Source organism: Manis javanica, chromosome 18 (genome assembly GCF_040802235.1).
Source record: "Manis javanica isolate MJ-LG chromosome 18, MJ_LKY, whole genome shotgun sequence".
Classification (NCBI taxonomy): Eukaryota; Metazoa; Chordata; class Mammalia; order Pholidota; family Manidae; genus Manis; species Manis javanica.
Window position 1 is genome coordinate 10,236,616 of NC_133173.1, and position 24,862 is coordinate 10,261,477.

Here is a 24,862-nt window from a genome sequence, read left to right on the forward strand (position 1 = left end):
CACGGTTGTAAGAGTCTGAATGTGAGTACATGCATGGACATTTTTTTCATCTTTTGGGATGCACTGTGGTCTTGGGGGTCCACGCAAAGCATTAACTGTTGCCTGTCTTGGCTTGTCGTGACCTACCACGCAACCTTCCTGGCTCACTGGATGCTTTGCAACAGTGATGTCTTCATGGTGATTCAGCTCTGATTCGGGTACAATTTAGGAAAGGGATATTCCTTAGATGGTCATTTTGCACGTAAGATGGTTGACGAGCAAGTAGTATTGTAAATCTCACATATATAAATGACCTTTGAGCTCATTATTATTAACTCTGAGATACAAATGCTTAGTCCCATAAGCCATTGCAAAGTCAAATGTGAATGTGTCTGTGAAAAGTAAGTAATTTTGCCGTCCTTGTGTTAGTCTTTGTTTATCTGCTTGTGTGGGTCAAACATGGATTCAGAAAATTATTTAGAGACTGACAGGTTTTTTTTAATCATTTTTATTACTGGGAACTGAATCTCTTTTCTCTCAGGAAAAGATTTTTGACTCTGTGTGTGTGTGTGTGTGTATATGCATTTTGAAGTGAACAATAAAGCGTAAGAGCCACCCTACAAGGCAGCAAGGTCCCTTGGTCCTTAGCTGCCTAAATTAAGTCACAAGAGGTGTGGGCACCCAACTCCTGCCATTCTCTACAACTTGAATGCATCCGACGCTCTCTCCCCCCTCCCTGAGAAGCAGGCAATGTGCTCCTCCTCATGCCTGGGTGTCCGTCTCCTCCCTGCGACCACTGCAAAATCATTCCTCACTTCCACCGAACTGAGTTTTGTTTGTGGAGCAACATCCTTACGGCCACGTGCTCCCTGAGAAGCAAGCTGCTTCTCTCTGCTGTCAGGGAGCCTTTAGAAATAACACCCTCCTCTGAGGAAGTCAGACTAGAAACAGGAAAAAAAGTAAAATCTATTATAAAACAGTTGTCCAAGAACTTGGGCACTGTGCAGGGTAGAGATCGATACGCTGTGAAGGTTAAATCTATTTTCACACTGTGTTCTATTTCACAGTTTAATGGTGTTTTAATGTGTCTGTCACTGAGCGCCTTCATGTTATGCAGGTAGAGCCTTTACAAAGGAGAAAGAACCCGGCTTTTCAAGCTTCACTGTAATATCTTACTTGCCAGCTGCGATCTGACATTTTCTTTTCCCTTCCAGAACCACAGTGGCCTGGCTCGTCCTCTCAACCCCTCTGTCTCTCCGCTTCCATTTTCTTTCGTATGCCTGATTTTGCAGGAGGAGAAGTTGGGCCCCTCTGAGTGACTCTTAGATTTCTCTCTGAAAAGCTCACCAGGATAAATACCTGAATCAAAGAGGAAATGACGAAGACATTTCTGACCTGTCCACCTCTCATCCTCAATGGACAACCTTCACTTGGCAATGATCCTGGCTGCTTCTGGTCACTCTCACAGTCCACCCTCTAATGCCGGGGCTTTTGGCCCCATCCCCGGCCCTAGCTATCTCTCCACCCTGCAGGTCACTCAGCAGGTCTGAGTCAGGGGTCTTGCCAAGGCTTTCCCACCCTTAAGAGAGAAATCCTGGTAATTTATCTTTACCCAAGAAGAGATTTTTGCCTCTATCCTTACACACTTTAAGGCATAATGTAGAATAGTAATTGTATGTATCTCCTAGGACTGTCATCACACAATACCACAAACTTAGTGACTGAAATCAACAGAAACGTATTCCCTCCAGATCTGGAGGCTGAAGTCTGCAATCAAATGGCAGTGGGGACCTGCTTTCTCTGAAGGCTTCAGGGGAGACTGTCAATTAGCTTCTGGCATTGCCAGAAATCCTTGGCTTTCCTTGCCTCATAGACACTTTAGACCAGTCTCTGCCTGTCATTATGTGGTTCTCTCTCAGTGCTTCTCCATCTCTTCTCTTCTCTTCATGTGAGGACACTAGTCATAGTGTATTAGAGACACATCCCTATCCACAACCACATCTTAACTCATGGCATCTGCAAAGGCCCTGTTGACAAATCATGGTCAGATCCTGAGGTTCTGAGCAGGAGATGAATTTGGGGAGCACTATCTGTGATGGCTAATTTTATGTGTCAACTTGACAGGGCCATGGTACCCACATTTGTGGTAAAATATTGTTCTGATCAACATTTAAATCAGTGGACTTGGGTGAGGCCAATTGCTATCCATAATGTGGGTGGGTCTCACCCAATCAGTAAAAGGCTCAGATAGAACAAAAGACTGACCTTCCCCAAGCAGGAGGGATGAGTTGACCTCCTTCAGACGTAAACTACAACACTGGCTTTTCCTGACTCTACATCCTGCCAACACGCTCTGCTGATGGACTTGACAACCTCCATAATTGCATGAGTGGATTCCTTAAATCTCAATCGATCTTTCTTTTGCACTGTATGTACTGTGTGTGTGTGTATATATGTATTCTGTTTCTCTGGATAACCCTGACTAAATACACTGTCTAACCCAGTACAGTGATGTAGATTAAATATATAGGAGGTGTTCCATGGAAGAACGCATATTTATTTATGCTTAATAATAAAAAAGACAGTATTTAGGCACTCAAATTTCTGTAGATTAGAGTAATGCAGTCAGCATGACACCTCCCTACTTGTCATGAGTTCTGAATGGCTGGGTTTTCAGTGGAATTCAAATTATTGGGTGGGCAGTAGTGGACACTAAGACTAAGTATAGCTTATAGCAGAGGTTCTCTAAAAATGGTCTGTCAACTCCTCCTAAGGTCTCCAAGATTCTTTTGACCATCTACAAAATCAAAAATATTGTCACAATGATGATACGATATTTTTGCCTGTTTCATTGTGTTGACATTTATTACTGATGGGACAAAAGTGATGATGGGTAAAAGTAACGTGCCTTAGCATGAATTACTGCAATGCCACTTACCTTTAAAAATGATCACTTGTCAAGTTTTGGTGTAATATGATAAAAGAATATCTGTAATTCTCAAACAGACTATTAAACTATTCTTCCTTTTTCTAACTATTATCTGGTAAGACCAGACCTTCTTGTTCTTGAACTGAAACAGTATGTTGTTACAGACTGAATACAGATGAAGAGACTCCAGCTGTCTCCAATTAAACCAGACACTAAAGAGGTTAGCAAAAAAAAGTGTAACAACGTTCTTTTGCCCACTAATTATTTGAAAATATAATTAACTTCATCAAATATGCTATTAATTTTAACACATTTATTATTTTAAGTGAATTAATAACTGCTTTAAAAAATTTTCCATTTTAATTTCCAAAGCTGTCAATATTGGTAAATATAAACAAAATCTCCTTGGAGTGCTCAAAGATTTAAGTGTGCATTTTTATACTGAGACTAAAAATTTAGTCTAGAACCATTGTTATAGACAATGGCAAGGAGTTTGGATGTTACGCAAAGTGAAGCAAGAAGCTATTTTAGAATTTTAAATAGATTAGCTTGGTTTGGACTAGCTTGTTATTAGTAGAGCTGCTGAGAAATAACACAATTCAGTGTCTATTTTGGAGATAAAATCAACATGAATTTCAGACGGATCACATGCAGACATCGACTCCAGTATAAGCTCACAGATTTGGTGTATCATTCAGGGTTCAACCAGAGAATCAGAAGCAGTAGGAAATTTATAGTAAGCAATTTATTGCAAAGAATTGGTCAACACAATTATGGTGGTTGGCTTGGAAAGTCCAAAATCCATAAGGTAGGCCATCAGGCAGGGTGGACTGGTACCCTTGGCAAGAGCTGAACCTCTGTTGAATAGGCAGAATTTATTCCTGTCTGAGGGAAGCTTCAGCTTGTTTTTTAAGGTCTTTAAGTAATTGAATCAGGCCCACCAACACCATTTACCACATCTGGAAGACAGATTATCTAGGATAATCTCCTTTACTTCAAGTTATATGATTATGGACTTTATTCACAACTATAAAATATCTTCACAGCAACACCAGATTAGTGTTTGAATGAGTAACTGAAAACTGTTGCCTAATCAAATGGACACATTAAAAAGACCATCCAGGTCCACCCCTTGTCAACGTGACACCCATACACACCTCTTTAAACCATGCATAATGTCCACAAAAGACAATAACAAAGTGATACTTTCACCAAACATAATAAAATGATACTGCCTACAACCAAATAAGATAAAAGCTAACCTTTTTTCCCAAAAGAGAATGTGAAGTACTTTGTGAATGTTCACTAGTCTTCTTTAATATACTGTAACTTAAATATTACAATATAAAAGTTAACTATCATTAATACATCTTATGTTAGATGATAAAGGAATAAGGGAGGGAAGAAAACAAAAATATTTGACTAATGTGTGTGCAAACATATTCACAGCAAATAAAGAAGAAATACTCACAACTCTTAAGGCCCTCACTTTACCTGGCCACATGGCCACAGCTGGTATTTATAACTACCTTCTTCCACTACCCATCCACTTGTATTTCCTTTGCCCACAGCAAGCACATCAGCTGGTCCTGATTCTTCATCTGGTGGGCTAATCCATTCATTCCTGAAGGGTTTGAGTTATTAGCAATCCAGCCTAACTTGGTTGTAGTTTTCAACAGACTAGGTGCAGAATGTGGTAGTACTATCACCCTAAGGGATCACCTACAGTCCAGACACACTCTTCTTACATCTTGTGTGTAGCAGTTTATTTTACACTTGTTTATCAGGATCAGTCAGTCTAGCCAACACCATAACCTCCTTATTTGTTGATTCAGAGATATGAATCGCCCTAAGTGGATGGTGCAGATTGATTGTACTGGACTGCTTACATCAAGCACGAGACAGAACTTTGTTTTTACCGGAAATAGACACTTTGTTTGTGAATTTGCCTTCCCTGGATACAGCATTCCTGCAAAACTACCATCTATGAACTCACAGAATGCATAGTGTCCTCTCTTTCACTTAGCAACCTTACTCCTGGGATTATAACCCTAGTAATGGTCACTACTGAGGTGGCGAAGACTAGGTTGCAGTCAGTTGGATAAATGAGTTGCGCACTACTTGGACCCGTCAGGGTTCAAGATGACATTTTGCAAATCATCTATGTGTAGAGGGTGTTTGAACAATGGGACTGGAGAAAGAAGAGAAGGAGAAGGTAGTAGGGACACTCCCAACATTGGAGGGAAATGAAACACAGAGAAAAGAAGCAAAGAGTAAAAAGGATGGCAACTAATGTGGGGAGATAAAAAATATATATATAAGTTGGAAGACTATATGATTAAATATTTAATGTTTCACAAAGAGAAACATACCTTATGGTGGTCTGCCATGCAAACAAATGTGGGAATCATCGTGGACAGTTTTGTGCTACAAACCAAGTATTTATTGATCTTTGCTTTCAAAAAAAGAAGAGAACAGTGAAGGCTTAGGATAAGTCATTCACACATTCATTCATTCATTCATTCATTCACTAGGAGTTTATGCAGAAAGAAATATTGAGGCACTGAGAATATAGTTTGCTTTCTAACCTCTGGTAATTAAGGAAGGTTTTGCTAAAAATACAGGACCTGAATTCAGCATTGATTTGTATACAGGAGAAGACTGAGAAATATCTAGAATCACCAGTTTGGATTTAAACATCTTATCACAGGGTTTACCAATGCTCGGTGAACAAGAAATTTGGGAGAATTATGGAGAAAAAATGACCAACTCACTTAATTCCTGAGATATTCTGAAACATTATCATTTCTCCTGGAATTGAGATGTACTTTTTATCACCATTTTGCACTCTCCCAGGGAGGTTATGAACCAGCTGCCTATTGAGCAAAATATTACCATCCAATTAATATTTTGGAAGCAGTGACAGACTATTCTAACCTCCTGGCACAGCAGTCTGTTCTGAGAGTCTGATCATACAGGAAGTGGGATAAACGTGGGGCCACGCAGTTCATCGGGTCCTCACCGTGCAGAGCAGAGGCCACTTACTGAAGTCTGTGAATCACAGAAGGCTGCGGCAGGAGACTTTACATTGGAATTATGAATATTTAAATAGGCTTATTAAAACTGTGTCCACAGAGAGCAAAAATGCATTTGCTTTTAAAACAATTAAAAATAGAAGGGGCAGTGCAGAATAATCACTAAACGTGTAAAATATATGGACTCAGAAGATGCAGAGTGAATCCCTAGCTCCAGCACTTCCCAACTTGAGGGCATGGGGAAAAGAATTAGACCTCTGCAGATTTTATCCAAACCCTGACCCTGTTGCTTAAGTTCATTCATTTAGTAAAAAAAAAAAAACACAAAAAAACTTAAGCTCATGATTTCTGGAGCCACTCTGTCTAGATTTGGCCCCTGACTCTACCCCTTACTAGCTGTTTGTATAACCGAGATTATTTTAGCATCACCCTTCCCCCTTGTTTTCAGTTTTCTTGAGAAATAATAGACATGCATCATTGTTTATGTTTGAGGTGTACAGCAGGATGGTATGATTGATATGTCTTGTGAAGTGATTACTATAATAGATTCTGCTGACATATCTTCTCATGTAAGTACAATTAAAAAGGAAGAACGAAAGGGAAAAAAATTGATGAGAATTCTTAGGATTTACCCTTAACAACTTTCCTGGATACCACACAGCGGTGTTTGCTAGAATTATCATACGCTACATTGCATTCCTGTCCCTGCTGATCTTATAACTGAGTGTTTGTACTTCTGACCACCTCCTTACAGTTTTCCCTCCCTTTGCCCTCTGCCTCTGGTAACCCAAAGTATCATCTCTTTTTCAATGGGCTTTTTTTTCCTTAGATTCCAAAGATAAATGAGATCGTACAGTATTTGTCCTTCTCTGTGTGACTTATTTCACTTAGCACAATGCCTTCAAGTTCCATACATGATGTCAAAAATGGATTTCTCCTGGCTAAATACTATTCCACTGTCATCTTCTTTGTTCATTCATCCGGTGATGGAGACTTAGGTTGTTTCCATATCCCAGCTATGATAAGTAATGCTGCTATGAACCTGGGGTGGAGATATTTTTTCCAGTTAGTATTACCATTTCCCTTACGTATAGTCCCAGAAGTGGAATTGGTGAATCACCTGGATGAACCTTTTAATTTTTGAAGGATCCTCCATAGTGGCTGTAGCGATTTATAATCCCACTAACAGTGCACCAGGGTCCCTCTCCACATCATGCCAGAGTTTGAAATCTCTTGCTTTTTTGCTGATAGCAATTCTAACAGGCATGAGGTGGTATCTCATTGTGGTTTTAATTTGCATTTCCCTAATGATTAGTGATGTCACGCATCTTTCTATGTACCTTTTGGCCTTTTGTATCTCTTCTTTGGAGAAATGTCTATTCAGGTCCTTTGCTCATTTTTCTTTTTCACTTTTTTTTTCTTTTTCCTATTGAGTTGTATACATTCTTACATATTTTGGATATTAATCACTTATTGCTTACATGGTTAGTAAATACTTTTCCCATTCTATAGGTTTTCTTTGTACTTTGTTGGTAGTTTCTTTGGCTACACAGAAACATTTTAGGTTGATGTAGTCCTGTTGTTTATTTATTTTGATAGTGTCATATCCAAAATAATCATTACCAAGACCCATCTCAAAGAGCTTTACTCCAATGTTTTTTTTTCTAGCAGTTTCATGATTCATGTCTTACATTTAAGTCTTAGCCCATGTTGAGTAATTTTTGTGAGTCGTGTAAGATATGGGTCCAATTTCGTTCTTTTATATGTGAATATCCAATTATCTCAGCACCATTTACTGAAAAGACTATCTTTTCTCCATTGAGTATTCTTGGCTCTCCCTTGTCAAATGTAACTTGACTGCATATGCTTAGGATTATTTCTGGGCCATCAGTTTTGTTCCATTGTTCTATTTGTCTGTATCTAATGCCAGTACCATGCAGATCTGATCACTGTAACTTTGTAGTAGAGTTTGAAATCAGGAAGTGTGATGACTCCTGCTTCCTTTTTCTAAGGATTTCCTTGTCTATTCAGGTGTTTTTCTGGTTCCATATAAATGTTAGGAGTGTTTTACTTCTACTTCTGAAAAATATTCCATTGGAATCTTGATAGGGCTTGCACTGAATCCACAGATGTCTTTTAGTGGTATTGATGTTTTAACAATATTAATTACTACAATCCATGAATGCAGGATACCTTTCCATTTATTTTCATCTTCTAGTTCTTTCATCAGTATCTTATAGTTTTCAGCATATAAATCTTTCACCTCTTTGTTAAATTTTATTGCTAAGTATTTTATTGTTTTTCATACTATTGTAAATGAATCAATTTTTTTTTCTTTTTCAGAAAATTCATTGTAATTGTATATAAATGATAGTGATTTTTTTTTTTTTTAGGAGAGCAAGGTACAGGCTTTTATTTAGAGATAAAGTGAAAGGCCAGAGCTCCAAGCTCATGCCAGGAGAGGACGAAAGCCCTGATAGCGATTTTTATAAGTTAAATTTTTATCCTGAAATTTTACTGAATTCATTGATTAGCTCTAACAAGTTTTTGGTTTCATCTTTAGGATTTTCTATATATTGAAATCATGTCATCTGCAAATCGAGACAATTTCATTTCTTTGCCAATTCTTTTACCTTTTATTTATTTTTCTTGCCTGATTGCTCTAGCTAGGACTTCTATTACTATGTTGAATAGGAGTGGCGAGAGTGGGTATCCTTGTCTTGGTCCTTATCTTAGGAGAAAAGCTTTCAGTCTTTCATCACTGTGCACTGTGGGTAGGTTCCCCTTTCAGATAGGCTGAAGGCTGGTACAGCTATAAGTGTGTCTGTGAATTAGATCCCCTGCCTGGGCACAGCAGAAGCATCTCTAAAGCAGGAAAAGCTCTTTGTTTTCTGTCTTAAGTTGAGTCAGCCCATACCCCAAGATCCCTAACTGACCAGAGCCACTGGCTTTTCTCTGAAACTATACTCTCCACCTGCTTGCCCACCTCTTGACATGGGTTCTGTGTGCTGAACAGGTTCCAGGAGGTCTTGCCAGGTTTCTCATCAAATGGGGTCACTGAAGACACTCTCCACAGCAGGTGGGAATTTGATTCAGCTCCTTGCCTCGACATGGGCAAATGGGCTGGAGGGCCAGCAAAACTCCCTGTTTGAGGATCTGAATCAGGCAGATCTGCATCCTGCTAAACTCCCTCATCAGCATGCATCCCCAATTTGGTTATGCAGGTAAGCAAAGCCTCTGGTTGACATTACTACTGGGGCACTACAGATAAAAACTCAGGTCTGCCAAGATGCATGTGATGGTTCTTTCAGGCCTCCCCTCCTTTCTCCACCACAGACTCCCAGTGGTTCAGTCCTGCAGATTCCCCTGCAACCTCCATGGTGCAAGATCAGAGTTAAGGCTCCCAGAAAACAATCCACAACACTGCAGAGGGGCTACATGTCCTCCCTTGATTCTCTTTTTCCCAAATGGAGGAGCCAGAGGCTCAGGGGAGACTTTGTGCATGACGCTAGTTGGCCTGGGGGAGAGGCAACGTGATTGACTAGCCTGTAGTTGCATATCTTATCCTTCTAATGTGGTCTATCTTGATCTCTGGTGCAAGGGGTGCTTTAGCTTCACCCCCATGTTCTAGGATTCTGTCAGTGGTGTCTTGTTCTTGAGGAAGTGTTACTTGTTCTTGTGAGGGAAAACGAAGTCAGGAAGAACCTGAGTTGCTACCTTGGTGACCCTACCCACCCCCACACACTTTTTAAAATAACTTTGATTGTGTCTTATATCTTCAGTTTCATTTCTCTTTCAAGACTACTGGAGAAAATAAGCTTAAGTATTGCTGTTTCATAGGTGCTTACATGGAAAACACATTCCATCACATGGTTTCAGGCACAGAACTGAAGTTTTCTTTGCGAGAACTACAGTAAGGCCTAAAAATTGACAATGGCCCAACTTATAATTATGAATGTTATTTTTAAAACTCGGGGACAATAAGATATGATGAGATGTGGATGTTCTCTGGTGTGTTATAAGTCTAAAAATATTAGCACTGTAGCTTTAGCAAAATATTAGCATAGAGTTTGAAAATGTTTTCTAGAGACAATATTTCATCCAGAAAGACAAACTAAATTGACCCAGTATCACTGTCCAAAGTCTCTTAGACCTTCTGGGAAAAGGCAGCAAAAGCAGTGTTCATGTAAGAGTTAGAGGGATATCTGAGAAAGAAAAGGGTTTGATGTTGACATTAACGGTGCCCTTTTTGCTAAAAACCCATTAAGCCAACATTGTTAAAATCAGCTGGCATGGTTGTTGGCGAGAGTGCAGGTCAGTCCTTGTGTGTGCCCTTGGTCAAGAGAGGGATTAGAGACTTGGAGAGACAGAACCAGCTTTGCTTTTTTAACTTGCACTGCTCTTTTGAAAGAGAGCATGAAGGTCAGTGGTAAGTAAACAATTGTCCTCACTTTAAACACTTAGCCTTGGCCAGGGAGTTAACAACTGAAAGCCTGTCTCTTCCCACTGATATATACTTAGTATGGTCCTTCAACAGTGTATTTGTGTAGTGGCCTGAGTAGTGACCTATCTTTTTTGTACCGTGAGGAAGCCATAGTGGCCTGTACGACTGGAAACATGATTCCCTGACTGTCCCTATTGCTGGATGTCTGTTCACCCGAAGGAGCAATCATGTCACTGAGTTCTCTTCTGTGTTTGGGCCTGTTGTAGACTCGGGAGCTACCTAGAGAATGGTTTCATCTTTCGTGGACTTTATGTCCAGCTTTACATGGAAATGAGTAGGAACATCAATGACGTGCTGTGATGCAAGAGAGGAAGAGGGCGGGAGGAATGGAGGAAGGCAAGGAAAGGAAGGAAGGAAATACAAGCCCATTCGCCTCAAAGAACTCACAGGTACTTCCTCTAACGACTCCCTTTGTCTTCGGTCAGAGCGGCCAGAACACATCAGGGATCTGAAGGACCCTCTGACGTGGGCATCCACGGCTCAGCTCCTTTCTTCCCAAAATGAAATGAAATCGGGTCCAAGCCCCCAGTGTTTCAACCCAATTTCCTTGTTTCCCCAAGTCATCCCTACTGTTGTGAAATCTATTTTATTTTGCTGCATGCTTTCCAAGTCTTATGTTCTTAATTAATCATTATGACCCGGAAGTAACAACAAATCAGTATATTAAGACCCTGGAAACTTGCATTATTCAACAGGAAAGCAAGACGACCGAAGAACATTGGTAACATGGACACAGAACCTGGTGGTGGCTTTTCAAAAATATTTTTATGAGCAGTCCTAAGAGGAGGTACCATCAACATATTTTGGTTCATCCGGGAAACCCCTTCAACAGAACATCCTCAGACATTGTCCCTATAAATCACTTTACCCTTTTAACCATATGACAAACTTGTTTGGGAAATTATAGTACACTTCCTTTTGTCCCTATAGGACCAGTATCAACCAATATAAATCATTAGTTATTAAAGTCTGGAATGGCTCAGGTGAAGTGAACATTTGTCATCAAAGATGCTGGGAAGATAATAGAGAATAAGAGAGATTAGGTCTTTTTCTCATGGAGCCTGTATTTTGATGCGAAAGGTAGACAGGGTACAAAAACTTCATTAATAACTAATATAGAGCCACAAGGGAAAAACAGCAAGATTTGAAGAAAATTCCAAATGACAATCTGAGATACTGGCAACCCAATATGCCACATCCGGCTGACATATATTGCTTTCCTTTGGTTTAATTTTGTGCCTCTTCAATCCTGAGGTAGGTATGCTGTCCATCTTCTACGGTCTTTGACTTTCTTCTTGGAAAAAAAAGATTATTATTCTATTCCTTTCAGATATTAAAGAGGAAAACGTTATTAATAGATTTTGAAAGTAAGAGAACACACAGGAGAAGTTGTGTTAAAGTTTATTTTCCCACTAAAGCCCTTAAGTCTTACAGCATTTGGATGAGTCAAGGCTGGGCTTTCTGTCCCCACAAAAGCATGCTGTCCAGTGGGTTCCAGCCCAGGATAATCCCCACTTCTAATTAAGGTACTTTCCAAGCCCACTTATCAGACAGGAGCATACAGCGAACAATATGCAGGGAGGTACCAGCAAGCTGAAATGAAACCTTTGTTTTAAAACCCAGTCCTTTACCTCCTCCCTGTTTAAGCTCTGATTGCCCAGAGCACAAAAGAAACTGTGACAATCCTATCCCTGGCTCCAGCACATGCCACAGTGACAGCTGCTCAAATTGCTTTCTCTCCCCGGTCTATTCTGCTGAACTCAAAAGGGAAACCAGTCCAAGGAGCGACCCATTCAGCCATTATATTGACACATCCACATTTGCGCAGATTAACAGCATTTTTACTTTTGCAGTTGATTGACACTTGTTCATTTGACAATAAACAAGCCAACAGTCGTATTTTGAAAGTTGCAATTTGCAAATATTCTGACTTTACTGCAATATATATTTTTTTAACCCCCGAAAAATCGTCTCTTGGAGGAGTGAAGGCTTATGGGATGTTTACCTGGCTTTCTTTGAAAAGGAAGATATAATGACAGGGAATTAGTGTGAACGGCTTAAAAGTAGAGGGTTTCATTGGTGGAAAGAAACTTGGGGATTATGTTTCTACACCAACTTACCTGAAGAAGATATTAAGAGAAAGCTGAAGTGACTTGTTCAAGGTCATACAGACAGTTAAGGGCTTATTTGAGACAAGAATGTCAGGTCTTCTAGTTTATTCTGAAACAGCAATCCTCTCAGCATAAGCACTGGCTCTGAAAAGCAAAACAAACAAAAACACGGTGTGGAATTGTTAAATGAACACTGGACACGTGTTCAGTAATCACACCATTTGACAAACAATGGAAGGTAATAAGATCAAATGCAAAGTGATTAAGGAATTTTAGGGAAAAATTTGGGGAGTTATTTGAATTTGGGCAAACATAATAGTAGTCTATAAAAACTCCAAACCCAAAAAATCACATACTATATAAGCATTGGGGGAAGAGGTGACTGAATAAAAGTAAGTGATGTTGGTAAGTTCTGTTTCTTGATGTACCTGTCACATGTCTGTGTAAAAAAGTAGCAAACTATCCACATATGATTTGGATATTTCCCTGTGCCTTAATTAAAACTTTGCATATATATACATATTCTTTTAAACCTTGGGAGATTAGGCATCCCTAAATTTCTAAAGTACTGAGGCTGAGTCTTAATTTGTATTTTCCAAACATTACCCTAAGAACTTGGGAAGAAATAGTGTTGGGAAAACCTTGGAAAATCAGATTGATGGCCTGGTGTCTCTAGGTCCTTTCATGCCACTTAATTTACCTGCTCGTTTTTATTTGTAAAAGAGAGGTAATAAGACCTTCTTGAAGACTAGGGGCCATGTGGGAGAGCTGTTGAAGTCATTTCCATTAAAATGGGTGACAATGTCACGGTAAATGAATATGACCGGTGTAGGGCCAGCAGAACCCTCACTCACTCTCAGCCCTGTGTCTGTAAAAGCACTAATGCTGACTTACCAGCTGTATAACTTTCCCACAGTTATCGATAGTCCTTCAAGAATCATTCTACTTGTGTCAGAAGCAAATGTAAGCATCTTTAGGCACCATGTCTTAGCTACCCAACACCATGCAATTTTTGGTCTGATTATTCAAAGATTATTCATCAATCTGGATTTCTCTGTCACTTTTTTTGAAAAGCAGTGTATGCATTGCTGAGAAAGTAGACTTTGGTTAGGAGCTGTGGTGCCTTTAAATGATGGCCACCAAATTCCTTGGCATTTCCTCTTATTGAGAAGTTCTCTCTTATCCTATACATTGAATATGAATGGACTGTGGCCCTTGATGAACAGACTGCTGTGTGAGTCATGTGTTTATGACATGTGTGGACTTAGAGTCCTGAGCAACCACGTAGGAAGACGAACTACCCTTCAACCAACATGCTGTGAGGAAGCCAGACAGCATGGAGGTGCTTTAGTCGCTGACTCGTCCAGCCCAAGAGCCAGGCGGATAAGGGGAGGAGCCTTAGGATGACTCCAGCCCTAGCCATTAGGTCACCCCCTTCACCAAGCCTTCAAGTCACCCCAGCTGAAGTCCCAGATGTTGAGAAACAGCCATCCACACTGTGCCTTCCCTGAATTCCTGGCCCACAGAATCCACAAGCATAAGAAAGCAGTTATTTTATGCCAGTAAGTTTTGGGGTACTTTGTTATATAGCAACATCAAGTGGAACAGGAGCCTAAGGAGATCTAAAAGTTTACTCAAGTTTAGCCAGTGTCATTCTGCTGGAGAGAATGCCACCCTTTTGTGTATACAATGAGCCATGGCCGCTTGAAGTGGGGAATGGAGAGGCCTCAGGGGTTGACACCAGACAGACGTGGCTCTTGATGCCACACATGGCTGTTGTTTCAGAGCTTTAAGTGCATCATTCTCCAGGAGAAGAGTTCCAATTATTCCCTAACATAGTCACAGACTTATAAGAATCATGATAATAAATAAAAAAGCATTATCTTTCTAAGCTATAAATCCTTAGAGAGTAGCAGGTATCTTAAGAATTGTTTTCTCCTTGGTAAAGATTATTTCATATGGGTCCTCTTGACAATTGCTTGTCTTCTAGTCCATTAGGATTGTGAGATATTAACGGGCATCTCTGGCATGACTGAATCATTGAAAAGACCTCTCGTATTGGATATTCAAATGTAAAACGTTGCTCATGGCCCATTTTTATTTGATTCTATGATGACCTGGCAGGTGAGCATAGCCTGTACTCAGAGGAAGTAGATGGATGAATATCAGAATAGCTGATCCACATTCATGGATGGAGCATGTATCACCTTCTGCATTGTTTCATTTGAAGGGGAATGATAGTTGAAGAATACTAAATAGAGAGATGGCTTTGCATAATTTATAGGTCCTATATTGTTCCTCACCAACATCTTAAAACCAGAAGCTTGGAGCTCTCCAAGCTGAAGGGGAGAATTCACCCTCTCTGGAAACTAAAGGCATCCCTAAGCTCTCCTGACCATAGAAAACTCCCTCCTCAAATCCAGCCCCTAAGGATGAAGCATTAACAATGACCTAAGCATCACTGCCTCATTTGTTTCTACTGTAAAATGGGTATAACATTCCTCAGTGGAGAAACTTCTAATTAATATAAATATTTGGAGCTCGGGGTGCAGGAAAAAGGTCAGGTGACTGCTAGGCTGTAGAAGCTTTCGCAGGGTGGGGGGCCAGTTTCACTAATGTATATAAGTATTAATTCTGAATATCAGATTAAATTGGCTATTGTACATTCCCGTTTTTTTCCCTCCAAATACTATTGTATCTCATACATCCGGTTGAAGTCTCCTCCCTGTGTAGATGCTGGATTGCAGCCCCCACCCTGTATCTCTTAACAAGCTCCTTGGTGCAGCTGGAATTAATGCTTCCTGTCATTTTAAATAATGTGACATTGAAATACAATTTTTTAATGTGCTGGCATTTAACATGCCACAATATTTCAGTTATTTTACATTCATTTGGGTGCTGTAGTGTTATTACAGCTGTTATGAAATTCTGACAAAGAGGTGCATTTCTTTCTTCTGTTCCACCATAATTGCTTTTTGCTGCATCTCTGAACCGTAACCATGGCGATCTGCAACATTCATCAGAGGACCTCTTGTTATTTCCCTCGTGTGAATGAAAAACAAAGTGGTATAAATACTTGGAGAAGTTCTTTAAAGGCAATTTTTCTCTTTCTTCCTTTCTCTCTCTTTTTTTTCACCTTTCCTCTCTTTTTCTATTCTTTTCTTTTTTCATTCTTTTTTCTTCTTTGCAGTGTTCATTTTCTTTTTTCGTAAGTTTCCATATGTGGATGGAGGGTCTATTGAGGGACAATTGACTTGAATGGTTTGAGATTTTTCTCTTCTTCTCATTTTGTTTTTTCATGAGAAGGTCTTTATCTGGGGCCTTTCTGTGGCAAGCACAGAAAGAAAATGAGAAGTTAAGTCAGCGCCTTCAGGAGGAAGGATCTGAGGCCATTGAGAGTGAAAGAGGAAATGAAAGGTTTAGTCTTTTCTAAATTTGACTTGTTACAAACAAGTCCTTGTTTGAGTTGCTTAATGTAGGATATCATTACTATTCTGAAACTACTTTGTTCATATTTTGAGTTGCTCTTCCTTGTGGGGGGATGCAGCTGAAGTTACCATTCCCTTTTTGGCAATTTAGGGGGAGACTGGGAGGTCAACCCTATCTCAATTATCTCTACTCTTCTTATTTCTTATGCAGCCCTTCTGTTCAAGCTTATCAAGTATAACTTGAGGATTCAGGTGAAGTTGGTGCACAATTTCCTTAGATATCCTCTGTAAACAGGTAGTACAGGTAAACTGGAGGGACTCTCCTCTGCTGGTACCCCAGTGCCAGCAATAAACCTGAGAGTGGTGCTGCTTTTTCAATGATTTGAAGGCAAGGAGGTGTGGAACCTTTTGAATATTATTGAAATGCTGATCACAGATTTTCCTAGCACTGATGTTAAAACATTTACCTCCCATATTTTTTCCATAATTTCTCCAACATTTCCTTTGGGCACCTAAAATTATTAGATACTTGGCATTTTTCATTAAGGAGAAGAATTAAAAGAAGGAAGCTAGTTCTTGCTGCTCCCTAAAGCCAATGGAATTATTTCTACCAAGTCTTTCATATACTACTATTTAATCATTGTGTCTGTGTTTTTGGGTTCTTGTGGCAACATATGCCAATAACAGTAATACATTTCCAAGGCGACATTGCAAAAACAACCGGTTATGAATAAGGAGTATACAGGGTATGTTTGGACCAAAATGTCAACCTACCTTTGAGAAAGAAAATTATTTTTATGGTAATCCAACATGACTCGGAAATTGCTTGCTAGCTTAATTTGGGTTTGAATTATGTTCTCATTATGCTCACCTCTCCCCTGAAACTTTAAGCTACCCAAAAAACTAATTCTGCTGGCCCACAGGGATAGGCCAAAAACATCAGTAGGTGTGTTTAGTAACCGTCATTTAGTAATTGTCATAGACATGTTGTCAAACTTCATGGAGTGCCAAGGGTCCCAGTTGCTGTGCTCTGAAGACCATTGCCCTGCTTGCATCTGGGCCACATTTCCCTTGAGCTACTCCCAGCCAATGATTGAGCCTACATAAAATTACTATCCTACAAATAACTCGTCTTTGTATATCACTCCATAGTTAGTGAAGTATCACATTTTCTTGCCTGAGTATCTTGTTATCTCCAACAATAAGTCAATAAGCTGGGCAGCAGAGTCATTATTCCCCTTAATCTGCAGATGAGGGCTTGGGGGCTCTGAAGTTGCATGACTTAACACTAAGGTATCTTAATTCCAGTCCTGTAGACCCAACTCCTCTTCTAAATGACCAAACCTTTATGGGGTCATCCATGTATTTATTCTACAAACATGTGGTGAGTATCCACTGGGTCAGGCACTCTATGAAGTGATAGGAGTAAATTACCAATAAAGATCTGTGAGTCCAGAAACAGGTGTCTAGGTAATTCACTCAGCCTAAGAGGGTTGGGAAGTGTGGTGTATCCTCAGGGTAGAGGACACAGGGGATTATGAGAAGCGGTATTCTGAGATGTCAACCCTGCTCTCAGTGCTTGTATGGTCCCACCCTATCTTTGGCTTCTCTGCACTCTTTTCTCAAGCAGGCTCAGATAAAAGTCTCCATTCAAAGTTGAGCCACACACAGACAGTTCTACCTATGTTGTAAAAACAGTGTCACATGCATATGAAAAGCAAACAGGGCTTACAACTGCATTTCAGAAGAATTACTGAGGAAACAGGAAAAATAAAACTGATACAAAATTTAAAAAGTCAACTATAAGAACTCAGGACAGTATTAAACATAAGAAATCTAACATACATACATTAAAAATAAGAAGTAGAATAGACGCTTCTGAAAGTGGTAGCTAAATTTAAACTAGAATAGTCAAATTAAAAAAAAATGAAAGAAAGTAAAATTAATCAAGTCATGGATTCCAGGGAGGTTTGATCAACAGGTAGACTCGGGACCCCTGTTAGAGGAGACCGTGGGCCAGGAAGCTTTCTCCATTCTCTTTCTCCTTGTCTGCATGTTAGGTTTAGACTCTTTTACAGCAGGCTTGCTTTCTTCATGTGGCCCCTGACGGGTCCATATTCTACCCTGTAAAAATTTCCGTCACCAAATAGGGAATGATTTGGTTTTTCAGTTGCAGTTAGAAAAATCCCAAGGAAGGATTTGAATGGACCACTTCCTGACCGATTACCTGTAGCTGGGGAAGGGTAGGACCAGTGACTGAAATGTCTCTAGCAAACAGGGAGATGATGCTGGGCAGACAGCCCAACAATGTCGACTAGAGAAAAGTGATGGGGTGAAAAAGGTCAGATCCTGCCAGCAGGCTACCATCAAATTAATTCCTGATCATTTGAAACAAAATGTAAAAGAAAATCTGTAAAAATTAAACAAGAAAGAAAGGGTGATTTAAAGATATGTATCTATATTCTGATGGAGAGAAGTGAAAAAATAGGAATAAAAATAGGAAAATATCAATAGAGCTGACTCTATATATGTCCATGTTCTGCTTGAAAAATGTAATAAAAGAAACTAAAAGACAAATAAATGCAAAACAGGAAAATTAGTTTGTAACAATTATTACATAGACTTTATCCCCATAGTAATAGATATAAATCCATTTTTTCAGTTAATGAGGAAAACACTAAAATATTAGGGAAAAAATATGGGCCGGGAACATAAACAGGCAATACACAGAAAAAAATGTTTATTTAAAAAAATACACTAAGTTTATTAACCTCGTTAATAATCAGAGAGATGTAAAGTAGAACAATTAAATCTCATTTTTGTTTGTCAAAATGGTGAAGACTTAAAAGGAAACACTCAATGTTGGTGAAGCCTTGGTGAGCTAAACACAGCCAAACAAAGCTTAAGGCAAAATTAGTAAACTTTTATGTGTCAATCTGATAGCATGTGTGCAATCTTTGCAATCTGTATCATTTAATTATTTAATTCTATTTCAAGAAATGTGCCTTAAGATATAAACCGGTGATAGGAGTCAAGTTTCTATATATAAGGATGTTTATTACAGTCCGAGTAAGTGGAACAAACTAAATATCTGACAATAAGGTATTAGTTCTCTCTGACTTCAATCTTCTGACCATTTTAATTAAAACCATTTTCACTATAACTCTAAATTGTTTTGCATTCTAGATTTCATCAGTTCTGTGTCTGACAAATCTCTAATCCTGGAGGATCCCGTCCACCACTCTCTAATGAGGTCCCTGTCACTGTCATAGTATGAGCCATCTTGGATACCAGTCTCTTTTATGAAGCCCTGAAATTGGCTTCCCATTGACCCATTTGCCTCTGTTTATGACCCCACCCATTCTCTACAGGACAGTCAGAGATGATCTTTCTGTAACCAAGACCTGTTCATTCTTGTCTCCACCCCCTCCTCACCCAGATGCCTTCAGTGGTTTAAACCACTGCACAGAATGAAAAGAAATTCTTAGCGGTGTCCATAATCCCTAACTGGTGGGAACCCCACCTACCTCTCCAGGCTTCTCCCTCATCACTTCTAGTCCTTGGGTTTTAGTTATATTTCCTTCTTACAGTTCCTCAGATCTGCTGGGATGTCTCTTGTCAGCAGGTTTTGCACATGCTATTCCCTCTGCCTGGAACAGTCCTTCTCATTCTGCTCCACCTTTCATTTGTTTATTTTTTTAACCCATTTCACGTTGACTGCTCCTTCAGATATCAGCTTAGTAATCTTTTTCTCATTCCATGATTTCCTTAACCAGGTCATTCCCTCTGTAATATTCTTTCATATTCTAATGTACCTTTACTTTATGATGTCTCTTAGTTATAAATGTTTATGTGTTTCAGTCATTAGTTAAAGTATATCTCCTTCACTACTGTTGAGTGAGGATCTTCAGGTATGAGATCCATGCATGCACCCATTTCCTCCTACCCCTAACCCCTTCCTCTGGTAACCACCACTCTGTTTTCTATTTCTATGACTTTGTTTGTTTTTAGATTCCACATATAAGTGAGATCATATACAGTATTTGTCCTTCTCATCTGACTTACTTCACTTATCATAATGCCCTCAAGTTTCATCCATGTTGTCGCACACGGCAGGATTTTCTTCTTTGAGGGAATGGAATATAAATTATGGCGACTCTAATGAACAGTACAGCAATGCATATTAGAAAGTTGCTAAGAGAGTAATCTTAAAGTTGTCATCACAAGAAAAATTTGAACTATGTGAGGTGATGAGTTTACTAAACTTATTGTAATGATTTTGCAGTATATGCATATATCAAATCATTATGTCATCCACCTTAAATTTACTCAATGTTATATGTTAATTATATCTCAATAAAACTGGGGTAAAAAAGATCCATACATGCAGCCAATATGCATTGCAAATTGCTGTATTTCCAGGATCTAGCACACATCCTGGCATATACGAGTATTTAATACTTCTTCATTGAGAATGAAGTTTTAAATTATGCCATATCCTTATAAGGAAATTCATGTATCACTAATTGATGAATGTTAAGACTACATGGAAATATTTTAGTAAAAATACACAAAACATTTTAATACAAAACATAAAGATGTCAATAGAATATGATCACATGCTTATATAATATATATATAAATTGCTTAAAATCAGTTATTTCTGATATTCTGCATTTTCTAGATGGTGCGTTTTATTTATTTATTTCTTATTATCTTGTATTTTGACAAGTTTCTACAATGAATTTGTAGGAGTTTTATTTTCAGAAAAAAAAATTTAATGATGTGGCCTATAGCTGCTTCAACTTAGGGGATTCCTTATTTTGATAAGTGGTCCCCTCCTCTCTTTTTTTTTTTTATTGTGGAAATCCTGATATACAGATTTTTCCTTTCACTTCCTCCCATAGGGGCACAAGGGGCCCTTCTCTTGATTTGTGGGATGGGCATTTGGTCTACACTTTGATGTGATGATTACAGTAACTTAGCGTTGAAATGTCCTGATAGGTTCCAGCCTCCTGTCCTCATCAAGAGTATTGGTGCATGCTGCTCCCTGTATTGGGGCCTTTGGGTTATATAACTAAGTCAACTGTCTCTCAAAACTAGATGATCTTCTAGAATGGCTGTCTTTGAAAGTCAAGTGTTATACTCTAAGCAATGTATTTGCAATATATATCTACATGTGGATAGATAGATAAAGGAGTAGATTCTTATCCTCTAGAATCTCAAGTCTGACTTTTATTGAAATAGGGATAGAGGTAGTTCCCAACAGTTTTCTTTGTAGTATTTCAGTGCAATTAATTGGAATCCTCAGGGGCAGAATGATGAAAAATAAACATTAAAGATGTTTATGTCCACTACAGATGTGACTGGGAAGAAATGTTAGATCTTGACAGCACACCACCATCAAATTAACTCCTGATTGAAGAAAACAAAATGTGATGAATATAAAAATGTAAAACGTAGAATGGAAAAACCTAAAGAGGTATCTGGGTTTATAATGAGATAGGTTTGAAACACTTGTTACATAAATTTGCTTCTAGGAATTCACTTAGTCCTTATTTCTAATCATTGAGAAAAATACAAAACTCTTTCCTGTAAGATTCGCTGAGTGAAAACAAACTGAAATGCACGTGTTAACTTGATCATAAAATCAATAAAATTAAAGGGTCTTCTTTTCTTTTGAAGACAGTTGGTTAGTATTTCTTTTAACTGTCACGAAAATAGGTATCACATAGGCTATCCCCTTTTGAGTATTAAATGAATAGCTAAGAATTTTTCAGTTTGGCAAAAAGAGATCTTAAAACAGTTTTAAAAACGAAGTCTGATTTATTAAACAAAACCCTTCAAGGGAAATCTCTAGGAGTAGGAGGAGACTTTCTCCCCTCATCTCACAGTACAATGTGGGAAGGGAAAGAACCGTACATCGAACTTGTGGTCGTGTGCCTGCGGTGAGACCATTTTGGTCTCCCACCCACGAAGGATGCTGGCTTCGCACTGGGCATGACAGGCTCTTCTTTGCAGCATTGAAGCAGGATACGGAGAAGTTCCTGGAGCCTTGAGAACATTATGTGAAGATAGATCATGATTTCTGCATTGGCCCAGCGAAGCAGAAAGCTCGGGAGCCAGCAGGAACTCCAGACCTTGTCCTTTTTTGTCACTGCTGATTTCTGAGCTTTGGATCAAGTCTAACAGGAGGAGAAACACAGTTAGTTGAATTCAATAAAATCTGACCTTGAACACTTAAATTCCACTGGACTTTTTAATACCTCAAATGAGATTCTTCCAATTCCCAGAAACTCAGTCTGAGCTATAATCACTGGGCAAAGAAGAAGGATTCTCTGCAGCTTGTTTGAAGATAGTGGTCAGAGACAAAAATGAAATTGCATCCTATTTACACTGCATTGAATCCGGTCGATTTAAAAAACCCATTACCTCTGGTTACCTGTCTGCCCAGGTATAATTTGGGGTCCTCATTTGCCGTGTGTCCTTGTTTTAATTCCATCTCCCTGAGTATCACCTCTGAGGAGGGCGCCACCACCTTTATGGTGACATGCAGCTCATACCTCTTCAGCTGGGAACTGGCTCTGAGGAAGCGCAATGGACATCTCCACTGGGCCCACCGCTGCTACTTTTTCCTTTGTTTTCTTCCATGCTCCTGGTCCTTACTGGTGCATTCAAGACCACTAGCTGCCAGCTGCACTGTTTGTTATACTACAGAGTGAAGAAGAATGGTTCTCAAACAACTCTTTCAAATCCTTATTTATAGCTTTATTCCCTTCCCCCTGCCTTGCCATGACTTAGGGAGTCCAGTGGATGTAGGACTGAGCCAGAAGATGAATCTTTGCAACCTGCATCAGGATGAATTTTGACTCACCTTGTCCTTTGAGGGCTCAGGCTGTGCAGCTCACCATCTTGTGTACTAGTTTTCTGTTGCTGCATAACAAATGACTACAACCTTAGCAGTATAAAACAACACACATTTATAGTTTCCATGAGTCAGGAGTGCAGGCATAACTTAGCTTTGTCCTCTGCTCAGGGTCTTACAGGGCTGCAGTCAGTCTCAACTGGGCATTCCCTTCTCTTGAGGCCAGGCTGGAGAAGAATCTACTCTTAAGACTGTTCATGTTGTGGGGGATTTCATTTCCTTCTGGTGTATAACTGAAAGCCCATCTTATTGACTGTTGTCTGGAGGCCGTCTCAGATCCTAAAGGCTTCCCACAATTCCCTGCTACATGGTTTTCTTCAATGTTCATAACACAGCTGTTTGCTTTTGCAAGATCACCAAGAGGATCTCTCCTTGCAGTCTGCTCAGCTGGACTCTTCCACAATGTAATGAAATCACAGACATGACATACATGACATTTACCATATTCTATTGGTTAGAAGTGAGGCACATGTCTGTTCATGTTCAAGGGCAGGGGTCAACTCAAGGGTGTGATTCGCTGGGGCCAAGCCATCATAGAGTGTGTCTACCACATCCTGGCTCCCTCTCCCACCAGATGACTTCTTCCTGAGACTTCCCTATTACTTCATGCTCACACATTTCTAGAAGATCAGGCCTACCAGTTAGTTGGACATTCTAGATATTCCTTATTCCCTTACCCCACATCCACATAGCTGGCAAGGACTCTAAACTCTGCCTTTAAGATGCACCCCATTACTATCTCTTGTCAATATCTCCACCTCAGCCCTCTTACTCCAAGTACAATTAACTTTATTTGCATCTCTGACACACTAATGGTCAGGCTTTCCTCTCCTAAAGCTTATTTCCCACCCTACAACTAGAGTAATCCTTTAAAAAGTAATTAATCAAATTACGTTGTTCTTGTACCTTGAACTCTACTCTGGCTATGCCAAAAATCCGAACTCCACACCAGAGTTTACATGGTTCTACTTATTCAGGCCTTGTCCCTAATTCTGACTTCACGTCCTCTCCTTCCCCCCACCCAGGAAGGTGAGGTCCACAAAGTCTGGGACTTTATCTTTTTCTCTGTTGTATTTTTAGTGCCTAGAATAGCACCCAGAAGATTTAAGAAATCCTTGAGTTGAGAATTCATTATCTCAAAAATGGAGAAGTGAAGGTTCTTGGTTCAAAGAACAGAGTAAGTTCGTAACAGTTGGTTCCCGGCTAGAGTAGGAACTATCATGAGCTGAGAGGGCCACCTGACGAAGGATATCATTAGGGCATGGGGGCCACCAGTTAGCATGATACTTTCACAACCTACCTGAGCTGAGGCATCCATCACCCTTTAGCTCATGATAGAATCCGGTGTAGGAACTTGCCTTCTCCTATGAGCCCTACTTCTTAGTCCCTATGAATCGTGGATGGAAAACCAGTGGATTTAGGGTAGTAATTGAATTCCCTTGGACTTAGCTCCTACACAAATTTATGCATGGAGTTTTTTAGATGAGGTTTCCAGCCTCTGATACCAGGCAAAAAGTCAGACCCTAAGGGTTTTGACTTTGACTTATAGTCTGAGAACCTTGATTTAAATCTTCATTTGGGTTCTGATCCTCCTGTGTTGCACCAAATTCAGGAATAACTCCTCCCAGAGAGAGTCCCTCCTCTTTCTCCATGACCACGGCACACACTGCTAATAATCAACACACTTTTCCCCCCAGATAATCTCCAGTGCCACGTCTCAGGCCATCTCAAATACGCTTCAAGTGACAGTGGGTTGGTACTCAGGATGACAACAATTTGGCATTCTAACTTTAGGGAACAGGAGACCTCACCTTCAAAGTGTTAACCCTGTTCTTACTTTGTATCCTAAAGAAATGTGGTTAGACTTCTTTACAATTTTAAATCCTCAAGGTCCCTGCTTGCGTCTTCAGTAAAGCTTCCTCTAGACCAAGGATGGGAAAGGCATTCACTC

The 24,862-nt window shown here is 39.6% G+C and overlaps 1 long non-coding RNA gene across 1 annotated transcript in view; it reads left to right on the forward strand.

Moving 5' to 3' along the window:
* LOC118968759 (uncharacterized) overlaps window positions 1–24,862 on the forward strand; it is a 39,641-nt gene that overhangs the window by 12,416 nt on the left and 2,363 nt on the right. The window lies entirely within an intron of this gene.